General features: G+C 41.0%; 1 non-coding gene across 1 annotated transcript; it reads right to left on the bottom strand.

Moving 5' to 3' along the window:
- Positions 1-732: 732 nt before the first annotated feature.
- On the bottom strand, positions 733-838 carry LOC140815746 (small nucleolar RNA R71). Its single transcript, XR_012114395.1, has one exon. It is a non-coding gene; the product is annotated as a small nucleolar RNA R71 (small nucleolar RNA).
- Positions 839-18,610: the final 17,772 nt, after the last annotated feature.

Below are 18,610 nucleotides of genomic sequence, written 5' to 3'. Positions count from 1 at the left end.
GAGCTGTGCTCTAGTTGGGAGCTAGCGGCATCAGCGGGCTAGCGACGGACGAAGGTTTGGAATTTTATCAGTATTTATCTCAGGATTATCTAGTTAAGTCTGGTAGATAAGTTTAGTGATGGTTTTCACTTGATGAATAGGCTTGGATTAGACCTGTTGTCTGGTGGTTCCAGTGGATTAGGATTGCTGTGATAGAGGTACGAAAGTACTATCCGAGATATCCTGGTTGAGTATACATTCATATATGTGTTGCATGAGTATTTGCTGCATTGTTATATGTCATATGATGCATGCTATTATGTCACGAGTTATGATGCATATTGCATATCATGTTGAGCCGTATCTCCTTCGAGATAGCCTTTACTGTTGAGCTGTATCTCTTTCGAGATAAGCTATATCTTGGGGCCGCTCAGCCCTGTCTTGTGGACGCATGGACACCGAGAGTACACAGTGGCCGACGGGTCGGGAGGGCTTCGGTGGTCCGGGACATTTAGGTCCACGTCTGTCTTGTAGTGGATGCAGTGACCCAGAGGTTGGACCGCGCGGCACTATCCACTTGGCGCCTCTAGACTGAGCATTTTGAGATCCTTTTGTGATTCCTGTTTCTTGACTACCCCGGTATCATGATCATAGCATGTGCATTTCATATAGGTCTGTATACTCATACTTTTGTACTGGGCGTTCTTATCGCTCACGTCCTCGGTTTTGTTTATTCTCCATCGAAGACCATGAAGCTGCGGGCAGACATCACAACATTTGCTCAGTTCGATCAAGAGTCACTATATGAGGCGTGGGAGCGTTTCAAAGATCTATTATGAAGATGCCCCCATCACGAGTTGCCACTTGGGTTAGTCGTTCAAACCTTCTATTATGGCTTACTTACTCCTAATCGTACTATGATAGATGCTGCTGCTTATGGAAATCTATTGAGAAAAACTACTGAGGAAGGCTATGAGCTACTGGAGGAGATGGCTGCTAGCAGTTATCATCCTCAATCTGACAGGAACAACCAGCGGAGAAGTGCCAGAGTTCACCAGGTAACTGATTTTTCTGTTATTACTGCACAACTTGACGCTCTAAACAGGAAAATAGACGGCTTGAATGTGGGTGGCACGGCTATGCGTCTTCAAGAGATATTCTGTGAAAAGTGTGGAGGAGAGCACTATGTGAAAGACTGTCAAGATGGAAATCCCTTCTATGTGCAAAATGAGGCACCGGTGAATCAAGTGGGAGTCCAAAACCGCCCAAGGAATGACCCTTATTCGAACACATACAATCCTGGGTGGAGGCAACATCCTAACTTCTCATGGAGCGGTCAAAACAGTCAACCTAGACCGCAAGGAGGACAACAATATGGCAAACAACCGATGTATAGATCCGATCCTCCTAGAGAAGAAAATTCCAACTTGGAACAAATGATGTCTAAGTTTATTTCATCCACTGAAACTAGACTCCAAAACCAAGATGCATCAATAAAGGGACTCGAGAATCAAATTGGACAGTTGGCCAAGATGATAGCAAGTAGAGAGCAAGGCACCTTGCCAAGTAACACAGAGACGAATCCAAAAGAGCAAGTGAAGGCTATTGAGTTGAAAAGTGGGAAAGTTTTGGAGTCAAGGGAAAAAGAGAAAACTCAAACAGTGGATGAGCAACCCGCGACATCTCAAGGTAAGTCTTCTAACTCCACACTAGCACCCACTGCACAACCAAAAATCGTTATACCTCCTCCTTTCCCTGCAGCACTTAAAAAAGCAAAACTAGATGCACAATTCGGTAAGTTTCTCGAGGTGTTTAAAAAGTTGCATATTAATATTCCCTTTGCCGATGCTCTAATGCAAATGCCTAGCTATGCTAAATTTTTGAAGGATATCTTAGCAAATAAGAGGAAGTTGGAGGATCATATGACAGTCAACTTAACTGAAAATTGCTCCGCTTTGGTGCAAAACAAAATCCCACCTAAGCTAAAAGACCCAGGGAGTTTCTCTATTCCTTGCATGATTGGTGATGTTTTTTTTCATAAAGCATTATGTGATCTTGGTGCAAGTATTAATCTGATGCCATTTTCTGTGTTTAGGAAACTTGGGTTGGGAGAGCCTAAGCCGACGAGGATGTCCTTGCAACTGGCTGACAGATTTGTCAAGTATCCCCGCTGAGTGGTTGTGGATGTGCTAGTGAAGGTGGACAAATTCATTTTTCCTGCCGATTTCGTGGTGCTCGACATGGAGGAGGATACCGAGATGCCTCTCATTTTGGGGAGACCATTCCTTGCGACTGGCAAGGCACTTATTGATGTGCAAGAGGGAAAGTTGAGATTGAGAGTGGGCGAAGAAGAGATTACATTTGATGTTTTTAATGCACTTAAGCACACGCTGCATTCTGATAGTTGTTTTAGAATTGATGCTTTTGACTCTCTTGCATCCAACTATGTGCAGGATGCTCTTAGGGACCCTTTGGAGGCCACTATCAATACTGAATTGGGAGAAGAGGAGTTAGACGAAGAAAGAGCTGAAATTGTGGCACACTTTAATGCCAACCAACCATGGAGAAGGCCAATGAGGATGCGATTGGAGGATCTAGGAGAACGAAGAGATTTGACCCCTCAAAGGTCAAGCATCGAGGATCCACCAATGCTTGAGCTAAAGCCGTTGCCCCCACACCTCAAGTACGTATAATTAGGTGAGAATAACACTTTACCTGTCATTATTTCTGCTGTTTTGACAGATGTGATGGAGGACAAGCTGTTGGAAGTTTTGAAAGCGCACAAGGGTGCATTTGCGTGGAAGGTGGCAGATATCAAAGGAATAAGTCCATCCGTCTGCATGCACAAGATCTTGATGGAAGAGAAGTACTCACCTCTTGTGCAACCTCAAAGACGATTAAATCCAAAGGTGCAAGAGGTAGTAAAGGCTGAAACAATTAAGCTTCTCGACGCAGGTATTATCTATCCTATATCTGATAGTGCATGGGTAAGTCCTGCTCAGTGTGTGCCAAAGAAAGGTGGGATTACCGTTATCACAAATGAAAATAATGAATTAATACCCACTAGGACTGTTACGGGATGGCGTGTGTGCATTGATTATAGGAAATTGAATGATGCTACCCGTAAAGATCACTTTCCCCTTCCTTTTATTGATCAAATGCTTGAGAGGTTAGCGGGTCATGAGTTCTATTGTTTTTTAGATGGGTATTCTGGGTATAACCAAATCATGATTGCGCCCGAGGACCAAGAGAAAACCACTTTCACTTGTCCTTATGGCACTTTTGCTTTTAGACGGATGCCATTTGGTTTGTGTAATGCCCCTGCCACTTTTCAGCGATGCATGACTGCTATATTCCATGCATATGATTGAGGCTTTTCTTGAGATATTTATGGATGACTTCTCGATTTTTGGCTCGTCTTTTAATGATTGTTTGCAGAACTTGCAGGTAGTGTTGAGGAGATGTGATGAGACAAACTTGGTGCTTAATTGGGAAAAATGCCACTTTATGGTACAAGAGGGAATTTTCCTAGGGCACAAGGTTTCGGGGCACGGAATAGAGGTGGATAAGGCGAAAGTTGAAGTTATCAAGAACTTACCACCTCCGGCGTCCATAAAGGGAGTTAGAAGTTTTCTAGGCCACGCCGGTTTTTACCGACATTTCATCAAAGATTTTTCTAAAGTTGCAAAACCTTTATCTTCTTTACTCATGAAAGATGTGCCTTTTGATTTCAATTCTGATTGTTTGCAGGCATACGAGAAGTTGAAAGAGCGCTTAGTGACGGCTCCTGTTTTGGTGGCACCGGATTGGGATCTACCCTTCGAGATCATGTGCGATGCTAGCGATACTGCGGTAGGTGCTGTCCTCGGACAAAGACAAAACAAGGTATTTCACACCATATACTATGCAAGTAGGACTCTAGATGAAGCACAGTTGAATTATGCCACCACCGAAAAAGAGTTACTTGCAGTAGTGTTTGCACTTGACAAGTTTCATGCTTATCTTGTTTTGTCGAAAGTAATTGTGTTTACTGATCACTCTGCCCTTAAATATTTACTTGCAAAGAAATATGCAAAGCCACGCTTACTTCGGTGGATTTTATTATTGCAAGAATTTGATGTGGAAATAAAAGATAAGAAGGCTGTTGAGAATGTGGTTGCAGATCATTTATCTAGATTAGAATTTATCAGTAATGATTGAGTGACTGATGCGATTAATGATTGGTTTCCGGATGAGCAGTTGTTTGAGGTGAAAAATTGTCCATGGTATGCAAATTTTGCGAATTTTCTTGTTACAGGCTCACCTCCCTCAAATCTAACATTTCACCAAAGAAAGAAATTCTTTTCGGACGTGAAATATTATTTTTGGGAGGAACCTTTCTTGTTTAAGATTTGTGCAGATTCTATGATTCGGAGATGTGTGGCGGAGGAAGAGATGGGATCGATTCTTACTCATTGCCATGACCGTGAGGTAGGTGGTCACTTTGGACCAACGAGGACGGCATCTAAGGTACTCGAATGTGGCTTTTATTGGCCAACTCTCTTTAAAGATGCTCGTTCTTATGTGCTAGCATGTGATAAATGCCAACGGACAGGTAACATCTCTAACCGTCACGAAATGCCTTTAAATAATATCATTGAGTGTGAGGTTTTTGATGTGTGGGGAATAGATTTCATGGGACCGTTTCCCAGTTCTTTCATGAAAAAATACATTTTGGTGGCGGTGGATTATGTGTCTAAGTGGGTAGAGGCGGAAGCATACGCCACTAATGATGCTCAAGTGGTTCTAAAATTTTTGAAGAAAAACATTTTTAACCGCTTTGGAACACCACGAGCAATCATTAGTGATGGTGGCACTCATTTCTGCAACAAACTCTTTGAAAAACTTTTAAGCAAATATGGTGTCACACATAAAATCTCTACCCCTTATCACCCCCAGACGAGTGGTCAAGTGGAAGTGTCGAACCGAGAGATAAAGAGAATTCTGGAGAAAGTGGTAGGCGTCAGTAGGAAAGACTGGTCGGTGAGGTTAGATGATGCTCTATGGGCATATAGGACTGCTTTTAAAACACCTATAGGCACTACACCGTATAGGTTGTTATTTGGTAAAGCATGTCATTTACCTGTCGAGTTGGAGCATCGGGCATATTGGGCAACAAAAGCGCTGAACTTTAATTTTACTGATGCAGGTGAACAACGTTTGCTTCAATTGGACCAATTGGAGGAGCTCCGAAATTTGGCTTATGATCTTGCACTGTCTTACAAGAAGAAAACCAAAAAGGCTCATGACAAAAGAATCATCGAGAGAGAATTTAAGGAGGGTGAAAGTGTTCTGCTCTACAACTCCCGGTTGCGCTTGTTTCCCGGTAAATTGAAGTCGCGATGGTCCGGTCCATTCGTGATCTCGAAAGTTTATCCATCGGGAGCTGTGGAATTGAAAGATGGGAAAGATGAGACATTTACGGTCAATGCCCAGCGCCTAAAGCACTACATGGGTGGCACAGTTGAGCCACAACTTGGAATCACACGGTTCCAAGAGAATCCGAATTGAGACGGACCGACAGTCAAGCTCTCGACTATAAATTGAGAACTCTTTCTTTTCCCTTCTCTTGTATTTAATTTAATTCTCTTTTTCTTTCGTGTCAGTTTATTTTATTTTCCAGTTGTATTATTTTTTTAAAAAAAAAATTATTTCGATTTTGGGCAGAAAGTTGGCGCTCGGGCGGTATTTTTATACCGCTCGAGCGCAAAACTTCCCTTGGCATACAGAAAGTTGGCGCTCGGGCGGTAATTTCTTACCGCTCGAGCGCGCCTGCTTACCTCTGACTATTACATTACAGAAGGTTGGCGCTCGAGCGGTAACTTTTTACCGCTCGAGCGCGACCGCTTTAATAAGCGAGATCCCCTTTCCCTTCTTCATTCTGCACGAAATTTTTCCCCTTTCACTCATTCAAATCCCTAACTCACTTTCACTCTCCTCTCATCTTCTTGCAGGGAATCACTCCAACCATCACGATTCAAGCATCGTGGGCAAGCGCCTCCTGCGGAATTCAAGCGTCATCTTCTCCGATTCCCCCAAAATCTCTCATCCGCTACTATGGCTCCAAAGAAGAAACAAAGAGGTACTTCCGACTCTTCCTCCTCTTCGACTTTTGATAGGCATCGATTTGTTAGTGAGGAAGCGCGGGCTAGGTATGAGCATGCCAAGATGAATAGAAATCCGATAGTAGAGAGGGGATTCCGAAAAGAATCTGCCGATAGGCACCTAGGAACTCGGATAGAATTGGAACTTTTTCCAATCATCCTAAGGCGGCGGTAGTTTCGGTGGTGCGTGAATTTTACGCGAATGCTATGGAGGGGAGAAATGGGACGGTGTTTGTTCGGGGTGTACATGTCCCGTGTGACTCGGCAACTATCAATACTTTGTTGGAAACGGCGGAGGTCGACAACTCTCGTTTTGAGGCTTTAGCTGCTGACCCGAACTATGACTTGATTATCACCGCGCTATGCCATCCGGGTGCGGGTGCGATGTGGAAACCAGTGGGCGGACCGCCGAGCTGTTCCGATGAGAAATTCTTGACCGTTGACGCTGCCATGTGGTACTTATTTGTGGCCCGACGGATGATGCCGGTCTCGCATAAGAGCGAGGTCCAAAAGGAACGAGCGGTTCTCCTTTTTGCGTTAACTCACGGCTACGACGTGAATGTGGGCACACTTATCCACTCTCAAATCATGTTGTGTGCTCGCAACAGTCACGTCGGTCTGTTATTCCCGACAATTATCTCCGAGTTGTGTGCCCGTGCGGGAGTTCTATTCCGGGACGACGAGGAGTGGATTCAACCCATGAAGCCGATTTCCATCGAAGACGATAAGCGAAAGTATGCCAAGCGACAGATTGACTTCCCCACTGAGGAGGAAAATTTAGGTGGCTCTAGCGCCGCCGCTCCACGCCGCCGTCCACCACCACCCCGCCGGCGAACTCACACCGATATGATGGCTGAGAATCTCGCTTTCCAAACGTATCAGGGTCAATTCAACTCGTATGTCACCAACCATCTGTCTCACATTGACTCCATGATGTGCTCGCTGCTTGTGCAAGGGGGCACTGAACCAGGGACCGTGCCGCCGTCTCCGCTACCTCCTCCCCCTATTCCAGTTCCAGTATGATTATTACCAGCAAGGGGATGCCGCCGGAGTGCAACCGCCGGAACATGACGAGGATCAGCCTTGATCAGGGGAGTTTACTGTTTCCCCTTTCTTTTTTATTTTGCATACTCTCTTGCATTTGCATTCATGGTTCTTTTTGTTCTTAGTTTTATTTCGTTTTGTGCAATGAGGGCATTGCACAACTCTAGTATGAGGGAGGGAGGTGGGGGTAGATTGTTTTGTTAGGTTGTTTTGCGTGTTTTGTTTATTGGTTTTTAAGTCGTTGCATTTATGTTATTTGAAGTCGTTTATGGTGAGAAAACATGGTTTATGAGCAAATGATGATGATGATGTTGAATTGAAAAGTATTGATTGGGTCACTTCATGAATGATACTCTTGATTGTTGAAACATGAATTTTGGTACAAATTTTGAACTTTTTGGGCACATATGTGTGGGGACTAGAATTTTGTAGGAAAAATGGTGATATTTGAAGGTCTTGTGTGGTTAACTTGAAAGACATCATTTATGAGTTGATTTAGCATGTAAACCCGTGGAAATAAGTCACTGATTGGAACCTTGAATAGAGAATTCGATTTGCCTTGAACTTCACATATACCTCCTTTTCAATGCACTGAATTCAAATATCATACTCCTAACCAGCTATAATCCAAAGTCATATATTCTTAGCCTAGGGAGTACATGTGTGAAAATTGTGCATCAACATGTTGAAATAACAAAGTTTCTTGCAAAAAGAACTTTGAGAAAAAAAAGGGAGATGTAAGGTGAGGGGGAAGCCGAAATAAAGGGAATGAAATTCTATTCCTAGGCTAAAAGTTGGAGATGTAAGGAGACGAGGAAAGTCAGACGAAAAGTCTTGACAATTGCACAATGAAAATGATCGGTGTACTCCCAACTTTTAGCCACTTGAGCTTATTTTCCTTCTTTTCGACACCCTTATCTGCACTTAAGAATTTAATAAAGTTCAACTTATGGTTAGTGATAAATGGACACGGGGTGCATGCTAGTGAGACTTGTATTGAAGTGTTAATTGAGTGACTCGCATGATTTGATGCTTGATCTATTTGACGTACGAATGACTAGACCCATCATGACACACACACACGTTCAAATTAGTGTCAAGATTTATGTGTAGATGAGAATGAGTACTCGTTTGTGATTTGACTTGATTATGATTTGTATGTGCGGAAGTTCACTGAGGCATGATCATAAAAGTTGTCAACTCACCATTGACATTTAATTGTGTTGGTTGGTTCTTGGTTGAGTCTTTTATTGTTGTTGTGTTTATTTAGAGTCTCGTGCTTTAACCTATTTTGCTTGAGGGCAAACAAAAGGTTAGTATGAGGGGGTTGATAGGTGGTGTTTTTACGTGTTTATTGCATTAGTTTTATTTGTGTTTGCATTGTGCATGCATGCATTTCATTTACATTTTTTTCATTTTAGAGTAATCATTTCAATTTTATCATATCTCACTGTTGGGTGATGAATTTGCAGGAAAAATGGTCGGGAAACGGAAAATATGGCAAAGTGTGCAAAGTTGAAGAATTCGGACAGAATACTCGGCGCCCGAGCGGTAGAATTTTACCGCCCGGGCGCGAAAGATGACTAATTGAGCAAGCCTTACAGAAAGTTGGCGCCCAAGCGGTACTTTTATACCGCCCGGGCGCGAGAAGACGAAGTGCCAGACAGAAAGTTGGCGCTCGGGCGGTACTTTTCTACCGCCCGAGCGCGAATGCCGCACCAGCCGAGGGACATCACAGAAAGTTGGCGCTCGAGCGGTACTTTTCTACCGCCCGAGCGCCGCCTATTTTTGGAAATTATTGTGCGCGATTCTCTACCTTATTTTGGAGGTGTGGTTGATATGGTAAGGCTATTGCACGTTTTTTAGGGATATTCAGACATTATTGAAGGAGCACAAGGAGTTTTTGGAGAGCTTTTGCACTTGGATTGAAGATTCGACGGTTTCCGGGCATCGTTCTTCGCAGATTTCGTCACGTCTCGTATTTCTAGTTTATTTTCCTTTATTTAAATATTGTTTTGCTTATTTTAATTATGAATTCTAGTAGCTAAACTTTCATATTTGTTGGGATTAAAGGGGATCCTACCCCGAACATTGAATCGAATTAATTTATATTTTGATTGTGCGTTATTCTTGATTTTACTACTGTTTTATCGTGTCATTAAAGAATAGCTAACTTTAACGACGTTTTTATATCACGAGTGAGTTCGAGAGAATAACGAGTGATAGGATCGAGTAGTAGAATTCGCGGATCTACAATTTACATAGATATATGAAATTGGATACGTGCCGATAGTCATAGTCCTTAGGGTCGAAAACTAGGGGATTTCATCAATCGAAATGCGATTCATTCTTGATAAATAATTAAAGACATTTAATTACTTCATTGAGTGAATTAGTTTGGCATAGCTCGAGAGAGTGTGTTCAATAGATTAGGAAATCCTGTCGGAAGCGTAGATCACGATCGAACGAATTAATTGATTAACGAGGGGTAGGTGAACCGAGATTCCCAACAAATCCATTTCTCATTGAGTTTAATTCAATCATTTTAGATATAAATTCTTATTCATCACTTGTTGAGTCATTTTGATTGCATATTTAATTGAGTATAGTAGGAATAATCACACAAATCAATTTTCGTTGCTAAATGTTAAATAACTGAAAATAGTAATTGTTAAACACAGTCTTCAGCGGAACGATACTCGTACTCACGTACACTATATTATAACTTGACATCGTGCACTTGCGATCAATTTTTGAGCATACAAAATAATATTTTATTGGGGATTTCACTGTGCAAGTTTTGCTTGATCATCAATCCTCAAAGCATACTATAAAATTTTTGCCCAAAAATGTAAAGAACACGGACCCCGTGCCTACCTCCGTGTATGGGTCCGTGTAGGCTCTGGTGAGAAGGCTCGGATAGAAGGGTGGACACGGACCCCATGTCAGGGTCCGTCTAAGGATCCGTCTAGACACTGTAAAACGACACCGAAAAAAACAAAGGCATGGACCCTGTGCTCTCAGATTCCAGACCGAAAAGTCGCAGTATTTAGAAAAGACAGTAAAAACGAGTTTTCAGATCTAAAATTAATTCAAAACTGATCCGAATCGTTCTTTGCTCAAACGACGAACGTCACACATATACTTTTACGCATAAAACAACGCAACACATAATATGACATGATCGATGCAGAAAGAACAGATTATACGTGCCTTTAAATCGTAAACGTTACCGAACGACGACACCGAAGCGGAGATAAGAGCGAGGTTGATCCGGGGCGACGGTGGCACAAAAATCTTGCGGTAAAACCTACGAAAATTTGGCTAGGATGATGAATGAGAGGGGGCGGCTGTTGTTACCCTCAAGAACCATAAGGTGTTTACTCAAAAATAATAAAATTTTGAATGATAGAGTGTGTGTGTGTGTGTGTTAGCCGCATACTAGTGTGTGAAAAAGTGTGTGTGTGTGCGTGTAGGTTAGCAAATTAGGGAATGAAAATTGCTTAATAAAATTTTAACCACTAATTAAAATACTAACTTACCATTAACTTTAGCAAGATCCTTAATTAAAAATAAATACACTCAAATTTTAATAAAATTCTCTAATAAGTAAGATACTACACAAAATGCTAACTTTAGGAGTTTTAAAACTCCAAAATCACTAAATTCATAATCTAAGCTTTAAAATACTAAAACTTAATAAATTATTTAAAATGCTCGTCCTATCCTTAAAATAAAAATGCCACATTTAAAATTGCCAAAATCGTCACCGGGTCTTTTTCTCAACCCCGTCTCGAATGATCGCCTGAAACATGAAACTCGAAAAATATTTTAACGTGCATCACATAAACATGAATAATTTAAAATAATGCATTCAAATAAATCATGCATGGCTTAAAACTCATTTTAAAATTAATTAAATAATTTACTAATTAAATAAATGCATGGGTTATACGTGTACTAAATTTGGGCACTACATTTTAAGTCCACAAAACCTATTGGTCAATATATGTTCATGGGGCGTGAGGTTGTCAAAGGTGCTCCCTGACGTCCAACACAGTAGTAGCTATATAATAAAGTAAGCACAATACTACATGTCAACTAATGAGGCTCAAGTACAAAAATGAACATGAATATATGTTATGGTATGACATGGTTGGTTTATAAATTCATTGTTGATCACGACTTGATATGTATGTTCTTTCTATGCATATTGATACGTACAAGTGCCAACTTATTAAAGTTTATAAACTCACGTAGCTCATGTATTACAAGATCAGATACTGAAGATATATAGGATGCTGGTTCGCCAATGGATGCTTGTGACGTGCCTTACCTCGACAAGAACCTGAACATCTTATTGTGTAACGAACCGTATTTTCATACTTAAAAATTTGCGGAAAATTTAAAAATTTTCTTGAATGTAAACATCCATACGGTCGTCACTCAACATTCATAAAAATAGATCTCAAAATCATCCGTCACCAATAAAATTTTGCTGGAAGAAACTGTCTCAAAATATTTCGCACCCAGATATTTAAAAATCAGAGTATTTTTGAAATTCGCATGAAACGTAAGCATTGCGGTCCTCGGGTCTAGCCTTCCACTCAGTCCAAGCATGCCCCTGGGTCGCCACCTCCTGTCTCCTCAACATAGTCACCTGCATCGATCAAGTCTAGTGAGTCTAAAGACTCAACACGTATAAACTGGAATAACGAGTACTACGTAATAAAATCGCATGCAACTTTAAAATAAGACATACATAACTTGAAACTTGAACTTGCATAATAAACTTGAACATACGTACGTACATAACTAGACGTGACATCAGCATAAACTTGAACATACATAACTTCAGCAATTTGCGTAGAGGATGTTTCAAAGCAAGTGACCCATAACATAATAAACGCCTGATCAGACAAACCACAGTACTGGGCAGACAGGGACGTATCCACTGCCACATACATGAGATCCCCGTTCATAATTTAACGGGCTGGTTGGTCCCCGTTCATAATTTAACGCTTTCCTACCACGATCTAACCCGTTCATAATTTAACGAGGTGGAGAGGTCCTCGGCCACGTTCACCGACTTCCAAACCCATTCATAATTTGGTCACGAGACAATTAGCATACCTCAAAAACTTAAAAGTATTTTTTTGCACGTCACACATACTTACTTGGCGTTGAGGGATTCGTTGGACTTCGATCGAGGCCGTTGCTACGACATACTAACATGAGATTGCATACTTAACTTGCATAACTTAGACGTAGAAATCATACCTACTCTCGAGTTCAATCACTACTTAGGACATTCTACAATTTCCCATGGCTCGACCTTGTAAATCATTGTACTAAACCATGACATCAAACCTCAAACATGTTATAATATTTTTCCCAAAATATGAAGGACACGGACCCCGTGCCTACCTCTGTGTAGGGGTCCATGTAGACTCGGGTGAAAGGTTCGGAAAGAAGGGTGGACACGGACCCCGTGTCAAGGTCCGTGTTGACTCTGGAAAAATGCACACCGGAAGGAACAAAGGCACGGACCCCGTGCCAAGGTCCGTCCGTGGGTTCGTGTACTTGCGGGACAAGTAAAGCTTCGGAAATTCTAAACAGGTTTCGCTTAACAGTCTAGACTCGATTGAACGGACCACGATTCGACACCCCAAGACTCATCCTAGCATGCCATAACATCAAACCATATTCGTACAAAATCCCAAAGCGACGATGTTCACCCTACGACACATACCATTCAAAACGTAGCAATTGACACCAATTCGTTTCCTACGACTTCTAATGCATTCGAGTGCCTACCGACGCTAAACGACATATCAATTAACATCCCAACATCATACTAATCATACCTAGACGCAGCAACGATCACCCGACGATCCCCAACGAAGCCTGCAACATAAAAACTTCAAGAACACAGTTTTCGTAAAAGTCGCAGTTTGAGCAGTCCCACGAAAAATGCCATAACTCACTCGATTTGCATCCAAAAATCTCGAATTTTATATCAAATCGAAGGCATCGAAAATTTCTACAATTTTCTAGTTAAAATATTTCTCAAAATCTCGACCGAAAAGTCGCAGTTTCAAGCATAACAGTAAAAACGCGATTTTTAGATCTAAAAAGGGCTCCAAAAGCGATTTAAACATGATTGCTCAAACTTCTACACAACATACACATGGTTTTACGCATAAATAACAACGCACGCATAATATGACATGATCGATGCATCAAGAACAGAATATACGTGCCTTTTGATAATAAACGTTACCGAACCGGCGATATCGAAGCAGGGAAAGATGCGAGAGATGATCCGGGGCGAACGTGGCACTAACTTCCTTGAAGAAACGGGACGAAAATTGCTGAATCCTTAGGGGGGGGGTGCTGCTTCTAGACCAAGAACCCTAATATTTTCTCTTTAAAAATGAAATTTTGAATTGTAATGTGTGTGTGGGTGTTTACGTGAATGTGTGGGTGTGTTAGTGGTGTGTGTGCGTGTGTTTGGGTTTACAAATAGGGTAATTAGAGCTAATTAGGTTAATTAAATAAATAATAACAAATCACAAGATAATTAAAATGGTAATACCCCAAAGTAAAATAATGCAAACAAGTGCTACATCTTTAGAAGTCTTAAAAATCATAAAATCACATAAATCAATAAATTAGGCTTTTAAAATACTAATCTCTCAATAAATCATTTAAAATACCCCTAACTTAAGTTAAAATTAAATACCACATTTTAAAATTGCCAAAATCGTCGCCGGTCTCTTTTCCTCGATCCCGCCTGGAATAATCGCCTGAACATAAAACTCAAGAAAAACGTTTAAACGTGAATCAATTAAACATATTATAATTTAAAATAATGCAAATTCATAAATCATGAATTAAAACCCAATTTAATGAAATAAACATGCATTAAAACCATTTAGAAAAATACATAAGGAATTTAATAACTTTAACGCACGTGGTTCATGTGGACCTCAAATTTCGGGACGTCACAATCTATCCCCTTAATTTGAATTTTGTCCCCGAAATTCGCTTATCCTCGATAATCCAAAAGTTAGATTCTTAATTCTAGTATCCCAACGATCCACGCTACCGCTACGCTACTCTGAATAAAATTAAGTCTTATGTTGTTCTTACGTCTCTTCAATCCTAATTACATTGCCTACCAAAAACCTCGTTTGCGAATCACAACTTAAAACGACTTATGGCGTCTTAGTTTTACTTTACTATGAACTCGAATTCTGACTTTTCTCCCAATTCCCAATATTAAGAATAGAGGTTCAAACTTATCATATCTTACTTTCTCATACCATACCCCTAATGCTCATCGAACTATTACATACGCATTTATGCAGTCCAACCTAAGAGGTCTTAGCACCAACGGTTACTGATCAACGTCCATCCTCAGCAATACACTTAAAAGTTAAATCTTATCTTAATCTCCATAATAATATTGGCCTACAATCCTTGAATCGAATATTTACCTTACGATACAAACTTACATAACTGGGCTATTTACGAGTACGTCCCAAATATAAAATTGTTGCCAACCTTTAATTTCGAGTAACATAAATCCGTAAAACACCAAAATATATAATATCGATCCTCTCCTTAAATAATAAAAACTTTCTAGCATCAATCACAAGCTTAACCTTCCTCATTGGAACGAATGTCCCACTTAGACGTATCCCCAATACTCAATTAATCCTAGCGTGTAAAACTTAATAAGCTTTCTTTATTAATAATGGACTAACTTTAATAAATCAACTCCACTTACAACCCATAGAATTCTAGAATCCCCATATCAAGCTTGTAGATTTCTTACTCAATAAAAATCTAAATATTCATTTATTGATAACTTATGTTGAACACCAATAATTCCCTTTGTTTTTATTTCACCCAAAAATTCTGTATGAGCAAATATCCCATAAATTTGAAATTCAACCTTACGCAGTCCAAATAGTTTTGGATAACATAATTCCAACACACATATTCATTTATTCTCAAGTTTCTTAATAACCTACAAAAATTTCCCAAGACAAGATGTCTACCTCAATTCTTACATGCGTCGTCTATCAAATAACCTAATCATCAACCATACCCAACCTTCTAGAAAGATCAAATTCCGACAAAGGTACAAGCTTAACTATTACAATCATGACTAAGGACTTATGACACGTCAACTTAAGTTCCCACAAAAAAAAAATTCGCTAATTCAATGTCTACTCTTATAACTTAGCTAACCGATCAACTTTACCTCAAATCGTTATCACCCTGAATTTTAAATTTGCCGCAACATTAATTCACTAGCGCTTAACTTTTCGAGCCCAATGTCGATTAATCTTACAATCCTGTAATGCCCGAGATTTACTTTTTATTAATCTGAGATGATTTGGCAATAATGGAATGGGAGTAATCGATAAATTGATGTAATTATAGACGGAGTATGTCGAGACCGGGATTAGGACTTGTTGAGTTGAGCTTGTTGTATGGCCAGAGATTGTGGCGCATATGCGCGAGGTTGGTGCGCGCATATGCGCGAGGAGACGAGCTACAAGAACGAGTGGGCAGAAAGTTGGGCGCACATGCGCGGTACGTGAGCGCGCACATGCGCGAGGGGCGCGCACATGCGCGGTTTGTAAGAGCGCACATGCGCGAGTAGTCCAGCGCCTTGGGCGCATATGCGCGGCTGGAAGCGCGCATATGCGCGAGCATGTACTGATGTTGTCCAGAGGGTTGGGCGCATATGCGCCGAGTAGTGCGCGCATATGCGCGAGGAGGGAATTGCTAGGCCGAGCCTTCGGCGCATATGCGCGGTGCTGAGCGCGCATATGCGCGCGGCATGCAGCCTGAAATTGAGCCACTTGGCTTAGTGCATGCACGAGTTGTATATATATATATATATATATATATATATATATATATATATAACATCTCGAGATGTTCGGCCGAACATCTCGGCGCATATGCGCGAGATAAGTCGCGCATATGCGCGACCTGTCCAGAAGGATCGGCGCATATGCACGACGTAGAGGGCGCATATGCGCGGGAGGGACAGTAGGTTCGGCGCATATGCGCGAGAAGAGTGGCGCATATGCGCGAGAAGTCGAAGTGCTGGTTCGAACAACCGGCGCATATGCGCGACTTTGTGCGCGCACATGCACGATGCCACTTGGGTTATCCTGCACGAGTTGTGTATATATATATATATATATATATATATATATATATATATATGCCTTCAAATTTCCTCAGAATCAGAATCGAAGGAACGAAGCTCATTTCAGGTTTTGGTTTTAGATTTTGAATTGCGAGAAATCCGTCTATCCGATTTTGAATCCGACTTCGGTACTGAGTTTCTATCGACGTGGGCTACAACTGGATGTAAGTTTTACTACGTTTTGATATAATTTGAAATTATGATGTTGTTGGAATTGAATACACGTCATATATGATGTTCTTGACATGTTAGACATCATATAATCGAAGTCAGATTAAGAAACGGACTGATTATGGAAATGTTATGAATTTTGGATTTGATTTGATATCAGAATTGACTTGTTATCGATGATGAGATGTTAGAATTAATATCTGACTGATATGATATTACTGGGTATATTGAGACGATGACGTTATGCTGTTGAAACGGAATTTGATTGAATTCTGATTATATCCAGTACTGATTAAGTGGTGTATTGATACCGTACCCTCGATACTTGTTATGTCAGATTGAGTATTGACAGGCTTGGAATTCGAGACTTCGACAGAGTCAGAATATCAGCAAGAAAGGTATAAATTAATGTTGAGTTGGGATTGCACAACTCGAGTAAGGTTTGACTCGAGTCTCCCTAAATCACATACTTAGATTATTACATTGAGATTTGTAATTGATAAAATTGACGTTGTTGTCTATTGATTTATAGTCATTGCATGTATTGATTACTGAGTTGTTGAGTCATTGGCTGATTCTCCTAATCACCGGCTGATTCGTCTGGTTATTGACTGATTCGTCTAGTTATTGGCTGATTCGCTTAATTATTGACTGATTCGTCTAAACTTTAGCTGATTCGCTTAACTTTGACTGATTCGTCTAAACTTTGGCTGATTCGCTTAATTCTTGACTGATTCGTCAATTCTGTGGCTGTTTCGCCCAGACACTGGATATAGGAATTATATCGATGCCGTTTAGGGTTGAGTCATTCCTATCGACGGAGATTCGATATAATTCTCAATATCCAGATATCGGGATCCCTAGGTTAGAGTTGAGTCGAGTCTGAGACGACGCGTTATTTGAGTCGAGTTTGAGCCTGAGTATGATTCATTGTTTGATATTGATTTATGTTTCTGATTTGATACATGTTATGAATATTTGTTATTATGCTTTTATATATGTTTTTATATGATTGCATGTGTACATTGTTTATACTGGGATATTTATATCTCACCGGAGTTATCCGGCTGTTGTCTTGTTTTGTATGTGTGCATGACAACAGGTGGGGCTGGATGTAGTAGCCCGAATTCCAAATTGGGTAATTAACGGAGTAATGGTGATTAAGAAGGTTTAATGTGTAATTTTGACCGAGTCATGATCGGACGGACCGAAGATGGTTCGGAAGCACCGAAGAGTTCGGAAGGTCCGAAGTGGGTTCGATGGATCCGATCATGAGGTGTCAAGAGCAGCTGGACACGTGCATGTTCGGACGGTCCGAAGTGTATGATCGGAGGATCCGATCATGAGCTGTCAAGAGCCAATGGACACGTAGCGTTCGGACGTTCCGAAGTGTTGTTCGGAGGATCCGAACATAGCCTATAAATAGTGCTCGGATTTCCTCATTTTGACTTGCCAATTTCTTGAGTTTTCTCTCATTTTGGAGAGTTTGGAAGGTTTCTAGGGTTAGTTGTTGGTCGAGCGATAGCTAAGAGCTGCCAGGAGTAGTAGCGTAGCGGCGCCTGAGTTTCGAGGCAATCGACATCAAAGGGCTGTCGACGGACGAAGGTAAACCCTAAACCTTTGGTAGTACTAGGGAGTACTGGTTTTGCTAGTCGAGCATGGTAGTATTGATTGAGTATGCTTTTGATGCGTAGGCTTGTGCTAGACCTGATTAGCGGTGTTGCGTAAGGCTAGGCTTGCTGTGATAGAGGTACGAAAGTACTATCCGAGATATCCTGGTTGAGTATACATTCATATATGTGTTGCATGATTATGTGGTGCATTGATATATGTCATTTGATGCATGCTATTATGTCACGTTTATTACTGCACGTTGCATTTCATGTTGAGCCGTACCTCCTTCGAGATAGCCTTTACTGTTGAGCTGTATCTCTTTCGAGATAAGCTATATCTTGGGGCCGCTCAGCCCTGTCTTGTGGACGCATGGACACCGAGAGTACACAGTGGCCGACGGGTCGGGAGGGCTTCGGTGGTC

The sequence above is a fragment of the Primulina eburnea genome, chromosome 15 (genome assembly GCF_022965805.1).
Source record: "Primulina eburnea isolate SZY01 chromosome 15, ASM2296580v1, whole genome shotgun sequence".
NCBI lineage: Eukaryota > Viridiplantae > Streptophyta > Magnoliopsida > Lamiales > Gesneriaceae > Primulina > Primulina eburnea.
This window is presented reverse-complemented; position numbering and strand designations above follow the sequence as displayed.